Source organism: Sorex fumeus, unplaced genomic scaffold, assembly GCF_029834395.1.
Source record: "Sorex fumeus unplaced genomic scaffold, SorFum_2.1 ptg000072l, whole genome shotgun sequence".
NCBI classification, from domain to species: Eukaryota; Metazoa; Chordata; class Mammalia; order Eulipotyphla; family Soricidae; genus Sorex; species Sorex fumeus.
The window spans coordinates 30548148-30555755 of NW_026606129.1; the positions used below are offsets into that span (position 1 = coordinate 30548148).

General features: G+C 38.3%; 1 pseudogene; it reads right to left on the reverse strand.

Annotated features, from left to right (window-relative positions):
• Positions 1-314: 314 nt before the first annotated feature.
• LOC130037487 (40S ribosomal protein S26-like) lies at positions 315-7377 on the reverse strand (annotated as a pseudogene).
• Between the last annotated feature and the right edge of the window lie 231 nt (positions 7378-7608).

Genomic DNA, 7608 nt, shown 5'->3' on the forward strand with positions numbered 1-7608 from the left:
GATCCTCCGTGTTCTTTACCCGTCTGGCTATCAAGAAAGGGGATCATGTCTAAAGCGAGTCTGCGAACTCTCTGTTAAAGGTTACAGAGCTTCTGATCTATTCTGACCCTGGCTTCTAGATGATTACAAGACATGAGATCCCTTTGCTGACCTATTCAGCAACCCAATAATTTTATATGAACAAAAAATAATCATTATTCAGGGTTGGGTCATTTGTTAATAATATACTTAGTTTCTTTCTTTTTTCTTTCTTTTAAAGTACAATTTCCATTTTATTTCCCCCTGGAGGAGTTTGTCTTCAATCCTGAAGGCCTTTAGTTCCTTTGCATGGGTTTTGGTAGAGGTCTTGGGGTAGCACTCACAGGTCTGAACCTAAGCAGTGGTGTTGGTCTTTGCAAGCTTCACAAGAGTGCTTCCTTAGTACCTTGCTGTAAATGGCACAGCGCACACAGTAGCGTAACTTCACATACAGTTTGGGAAACACACAAGAGCGAAGATGCTTACCTCAGAAATGTCCCTCACAGCTGTGATTTCAAGATGTTTCTGATGACAAACTTAATAGCCTTGCCCCTGGGCATACACTGGGCGCAGCTGGTATAGCGAATCAGCTGTACATGGTTGTGGTCCTTTTTGGTTTGCCCATTGTTCTTTCATTTTTTTGTCACCTTGGAAGTGAAGACATTAAAGACCAATTTTATTTCTTTAATTCCTTTATTCTTTAATTTGGGAGTGGGGGTTTGAGGCCATATCTGGCAGTTCTCAGGGGATACTCTTGGTTCTGTACTCAGGGATCACTCGAAGCAGTGCTTGGAAACCATATGTGTTGCTGGAATCAAATCATACAAGACAAGCACTCTACACACATTACCCACTGTACTATCTCTTGGGGCCCCTTTTTTTCCTTGTGTTAAGTGAGACATATAATACAAGCCTTTTAGACTGTGACAGACATTTGAATCCATGAACATTTGAAGCATGGACATTTGAATCCATGCTCCACTAATTATTTCCTCAGAACCTTCTCTTAATATATTTTGTAATGATGAATTCCAAACAGCTAGTATGATGATTTTCACATAGTAAGTGAAATAGTAATTTGCCCTAATAGGTGGGCAAATTATAATAGTTAGAGTGGAAAGAAGTGTCTAAACTATGAATCGAGAGACTGGTATTCTCATTCCAGGACTGCTGCTTCCTGTATACGTTAAAAGTCCTTCACCTCTTTAAACCTTGCTTTTTAAAATCTATGTAATAATAGCATTCGATCATACCTGGGTTTTCCATGTTGTTTCCTATGGAAACTCTTGGCTCTGCCAAATTGCTTAGAGAAGCATCTGGGTAGGTGAATAGAGCTAAGTAGGCTCTATCCTCTGTCTCCAATCCAGAGAAGTTATAATTTGGATGGTTTGTGGATCAAGTGGGTAGGGTGCTTCCGTACATGTGTCTGACCTGAATTTGATCCCTAGCACTGTATACAGTCCCTTGAGGCCCATCAGGCGTGATCCTTGAGTGCAGAACCAGGAGTAAGTTCTAAGCACTATTGAATGTGGCCCAAAAAAAGGAAAAAAGAAAGAACTCAGTGCACTCCAAAGTCATCAAGATTCTTTCCCACTCAAGTACACTAGGATACTATGTGTCCAAGCAATGATGATTTAGTTTGCCAAGTAGTCCTTTAAAAAATTTTGTCCTTCCTCTCCACCTAAGCAGTTTACAAGAAGTCAAGGGTGACCTGCAATTTCCAAGAGTGCCCAGGCATAAAAATACTCAGGTGGGGCAGAATCATGACTATGAATAAGAAAGAAACATGCAACCACCAGGTACAGACTTTGGCCCTGGGACATAAAGGAAAGGAAAACTCAAAATACTGCTCTGGTTGGAAAATGCTTAACTTAAATACATGACTGGGCACGCCCTTCCTCACCAGTAAATGGAAGAAAAGAGAACAGGCGGGCTCTTAGTTCATGCAGTTGCCACCGAGAATAAATACTTGACTCCTGGGTGGGGCCTGAGCGTTTCGGTATAGCTTTCAACCAGAAAATATTCAGCCCTATTACACACAAATGTCACAGAAAGGGGGGAATGGCCAGTGATTGCACATTTAGCTAGTATTATAACTATTCATTTCACAATTATTTATTATGTTAAATGTACTGGGCACTATTTTAAGTACCAAACATACAGACTCAAATTAATAAACAGATAACTTTGTAATTCAGGTAGTGATAAATATTAGCTCAAAAAGGACAAATAATAAAAGTGGGTTTATTTTAAGTGGTTCTATCAACTGATTTTCAATCAGACATGAAATAAGTATAGGAAGGATTTCCAGGCTCTCTTAGTAAGAGTGATCCAGGCAGAGGAAGGAGTGACTGTCAGTTCCTAAGGGCAGTGAAGCAATGCCTAGCTGAGTGGGAGAAGTGGAGTGAACAAGAAGTATGTTAGGAGCTGAGACTTGGTAAGTTAAAGAAATTACATTATTAAAGCCTTATAGACCCCTGTAAGGAGTCTGTAATTTATTCTGAAGCCACTAAAGAATTGTGTGCAGAGGAATGACTTACTTTTAAAAGAGTCACCCCTGGTTGATGTACTAAGTGTATGAAAAGGTAGGACAATACTCATCAGCTAGAAGTCTAATGTACTAATTTGAGCAAGAGATGGCAGTGGCTTAAACTATGGCCATAGCAGCAGAGATACTGAGTGGGATTCTGTATGTTAAAGGTAATGCAAATCAGCCCAACAAAAGGAACCCAGGACATCATTAATAGCTTTGTTTTTTTACTACAACCTTCTTAACCTTTTCCTCCATCCAGGAGAGGAGATTCCTTCTTGAGCTAAGAGGAAGGCAAGAACTTAAAGCAAAGAGACAGAAAAAGGAATTAGATATGAGTAAGAAAGCAAAAATAAAAAATGAGCAGAGTTATAGTGACAGTGGGTAGAGCATTGCCTTGCTCGCAGCTAACCCAGGTTTGATCCCCAGCATCCCATGTGGTCCCACAAACAATGGTAAAAGTGACCCCTGAGTACAGAGCCAGGAATAAACCCTGGGCATCGCTGGGTGTGGCCCCCCAAAAAAACAAAACAAAAATAACCAAAAGAGGACACAGAAGAATAAAATAAAGGCTATATAAAAATATAAACCAAAGAGGCAAGAAATTAATATCAGCAAGATAATCACTGTCACTGTCACTGTCCTCCCATTGTTCATCGATTTGCTCAAGAGAAAAGTGCTTTACCATCCTTCTAGCTTTTAAATTTTTTTTCCTTTTGTTGATATACAAGAGAAATTGATTTCCTCCATAGGCAAAAGCCTTCCTTGAAGACACTGGGAACTTGTTTTCAGTGAATATGAGCATAATGCCAGGCTGAAGGAGGAGAAAGAAATTTTCTGATATAAAAATGAAAACTAGGAACCAGAGGAATAGTACAGTAGGTAGGGTGCTTGCCTTGCATGTGTCCAACTAGGATTTGATCCCCAGCATTCCATACAGAGCAACTCCGGGAGTAAATCCTGAGGGCAGAGCTAGGAGTAACCCATGATTAACATTGGGTGTGGCTCCAAACCAAGAGTCAAAAACAAAACAAAACAAAAAATCTGAAAACTAGTTCTGGGTTGTGAGTTGCATGCTCAGAGATCTAAATTCAACCTAACATCACTTCTAATAAAGCCCAAGTCTCTCTGTGTAATAATAGGAGCTGGTCTAGAATATTATTTTTCCTGACATTGTCCAGAAAAAAAATGACTTCTAAAAAGAGAGAAAAAAAATCCCCCATCCCTCCTATGTTCCTTTAACAATCACAGAAGTTGATTTTATGAAGTGGTGTTTCATGAAGTCATATTACCCTTGGGGAAACAGAAACAATTGTTTTCACAAGGGAGGAAAAAAAGCAACTGGAAGTCCCAACTTCCACTGGAGAATATAATCATATCCCCTTACCAGTGTGGGTGAGAACATTCCCTGGCCACTGTAGCTTTTTGATACTGTCATTGAAGGAAACGTTGGTCATAAATTTTAATGAAAGATTACAGGAGCCATTTCCTTCTTGAAGAATTGCAATGTGTCCAAGTGTTTAACATATTCTTAAAATACAGTAAGAACCTTCCTCTAGTTTAATCCCCAATCCTTTGCTGTCAACACAGATGCATTAAGTTGGTAAATGGTAAAAGAGAAAAATAAAGAAGCAGTTGTGCAGAAACCAAAGATACTTTCATTTCCCTTAAAGCTTGGTTTAATCAGTCATTTCAGAGAGCCACACAGCAGTCTGTTTGTATGAAATTTTGCCAAAGGGACTTAAAGTGAAAGAGTATTTTCCCTTCAGAACTTGCAAAATTCCAGCTGTGACATTTTATATAACAGATCCACTTCTCTACTGTGAACATGTGATCTATTTATGAAGCTTGTTTCAATAAGTGGAGGAAAAAAAGGATAAATTCAATATTGTCATGCTTCAATTATACTCATTGTTTTTTGCATTCTCTCCCTCTTGGTTCCTTGTTCTCTCTATATCCTTCCCCTTTCCTGTCTCATCATACCCCAAAGAGGCATTTTAAGGTTGAGCCACTAAAAAATTCACCATAACACATATGGTTTCAGGCCTGTTCTCATCTTCCACCAGTAATTCTTTTCTAGCCTGGAGTTTTTGTCAGTTTTTTGTTTGTTTGCTTTCAAACAGCAATAATCCTGGCCATGAAAGAACAGGATGTTAATAATTTATGATCTACTAGAAAAAAATCCTTTACCTAGGGTGAAAAGTGGGATTTCAAAGGAAAAACCAATGGACTCTAGAAAGTCCTGCAAATAAAATGGACAACGGCATCCCTTTCACTGTTTCAACCAGGATTGGTGCACTCTCCAGTCCCCTTCCCCTTTCCCTTCCTCTTTACCCCTGCCTTCCTTCCTTCATCCCTCCCTCCCTTCCCTTTTACCCTCCCTTCCTTACTCCCTTGCTCCTGCTCTTGCTCCTTCTCTCCCTCCCTCCCTCCCTCCCTCCTTCCTTCCAACCTCTTTTCTGTCCTTCCCTCACACATCCCACCTCCTCCCATACACACAGAGAGACTAGTGGACTTTATCAGTAACTTTTACTCTGGAAACTAGGCAACTATCATTTTGGCAGACTAACACTTAGGAATTGAAGGTCAATATGCAGCTGGCTGCCTCTTGCAAATTAAGTGTTCCAGTAACTTCTCATTTTTATTTCTTCCTGGAGCAGAAATTTAAATCCAGCACATTGGATTTAAAAACAAAACCTCAATTGTCATGGACTTTGAATAGCCACTTTCCAGGTACCTCACCATCATATCTCAGAAATAAATTGGTTACACCCTGGTAAGGTATAGAAGCCATGAAAAAAACATAAATCATTGATCTATGACTTCAGAAGGGAAAAGCTCCCAGGTGAAATGTCAATATTGAAATTCTGAAATAATTTACACTCTGTAATTAAATTTACATTTTAATTATATCAAAAATTAATTTGCGCTTAATTACATTAATTCATGTCATTAGTACTACTAAAATTTACGATTGAAAAAATCTTCTTCATTTTCCTCTTTAGCTATCTGAACTGTCTCTCTTTGTTAAAGCATCCCTTGACCATATAGATATGTAATAAACCCGGAGAGAAATGGAATTCTCAAATGATAAAAAAAAAGGCACAATTGAAAACAAGATATTCTAGCTGACTGGACATTTTGTGTAATTAATTTGACTGGGATTATCATTTAAATGTGATCCCTTCACATTCTGAAAATAACAGCTTGTACCATTGGGGGGACAAATCTCTTTATTGTAAAATTAACTTACTTGGAGAATAGTCACTAAATAACACATGATTTTTTTGCTAATAAGTATAGCAATGCCAAAAATTATAGTTTCACTTTCTTTAGCAGACTATTTTTCACTTAGATTTCTAATATCACATGCTTGAAATGTTTTAGGCAAAAAATGAATATATCAGTTATTTTAAATATTTAAAAATTTTATTGGTATATAATATAAATAGTATTTTAATATATTAGAATATAGTCTGTCACTATCCAATAGAAAGTCTGGCATGATTATTATTTTGGGGGAGAGGCAACATCCAGCAATTCTCAGGGTCCCTTGCTGTCTCTACGCTCTAGGATCACTCCTGGTTATCTTGGAAGGCCGCATGGTGTGCTGGGTATCAAATTTGGGTTGGCTGTATGCAAGGGAAGTACCCTACCTCCTGTACTATCTCTCCTGCTCCGAATTGTTTCTTTCCAGTCATAAAAATATGGAGGTAAAATATAACCTCTGGTGAATAGTTCATTAGCTAACCCCACATTTACATTCACCCTCTTCTTTCAGCTTCTGTCATTAAAGACTTGGTTTCTAAGCTTTCCTTGCTGTCAGAGAGGTAAGGTTCATTCTCAACAATGAAATATAAAGAAAACTTTGTTAGAGATAATGTATCAGAGTTTCTGTTTTTCCAACAAAGCAGGTAGATGGTATTAGCATCTCTTACCTTTCTCCATTGAATTTCTAGGCATGGTGCCTTGAGCTGTCACAGTCATTTCCCCACAGAATGATCAGCATGAGTTTTAAAGAAAAACACTGAGATGACAGAACCTAAGGAAAGATCCTTTATATATAAGTTTCTTCTTTGATCTTGCTGCATTCAGGATTCTCTCTTACATGGATGGAGCAAGAGAGTATCATGCTGAACAAAATGAGTCAGAGGGAGAGGGACAGACAGAATGATTGCACATATTTGCAGGATACATAGTAGGAAAATAATGCCCAAAGACAATAGAAACAAAGGGCAGCAGAACTGGTTCTTTGTAGGAAGCATCTCACGTTGCGGGGGTGGAGGGGGTGTTAGGAAAAGAAAGGGACCACTACAGCAATGATAGGGGATATGGTCACTCTGAATGAGAATTGGGTGCTGAGAGGAGGTAAAATGATATGCAGGATATGCTTCAGCAACAGTATTGCAAACCATGTTCCTCTAAGGAAAAAAGAAAAAGGAAAAAGTGCCTATCTTAAGGGAAACTGAGGACATTGGTGCAGAAAGGAAACACTGGTGCAAGGATGGGTACTGGATCATTGTACATCTGAAACTTAAATCATGAATAAGCTTATAACTTTTTTTAATTCACAGTGATTCAATAAAAAAAAATTTAAAGGATTCTCTCTCTGTCTTTGACTTTTATTATTTTAACTACAATGAGTCTTGCACAAACACAAGAAAGAAAGAACTGGGTTCTTAAGACGTTATCCAGTGGTTCTGATCCTGCCTTCCTGACCAACTTCCTTCAGTTTGTTATCCGCCAAACTTCTTCATTACCTCATTGCCTCTTCCCAGAAAGTCTTCCCAAGTAAGCTCTTTCACATGAATCTTTGTCTCTGGATCCATTTCTAGTGAACTTCGTCTAAAACACCTTTTCTCTAGGTTATAAATGAAAGTGCTTATTTCATGGTGGTGGAGCATGAAAGAAAAAAAAATTTAAGCGGACCGTGAATCAAAAAGAAAATTAGAAAGCATTTGCCAAATGTCAAAATATGAACAGTGATTATTTGGTTTGCATACTCTAGCTTGATTATTGATAGCGTGAACAAGCAGTGTTTTCTAAAAATACAAAATAAA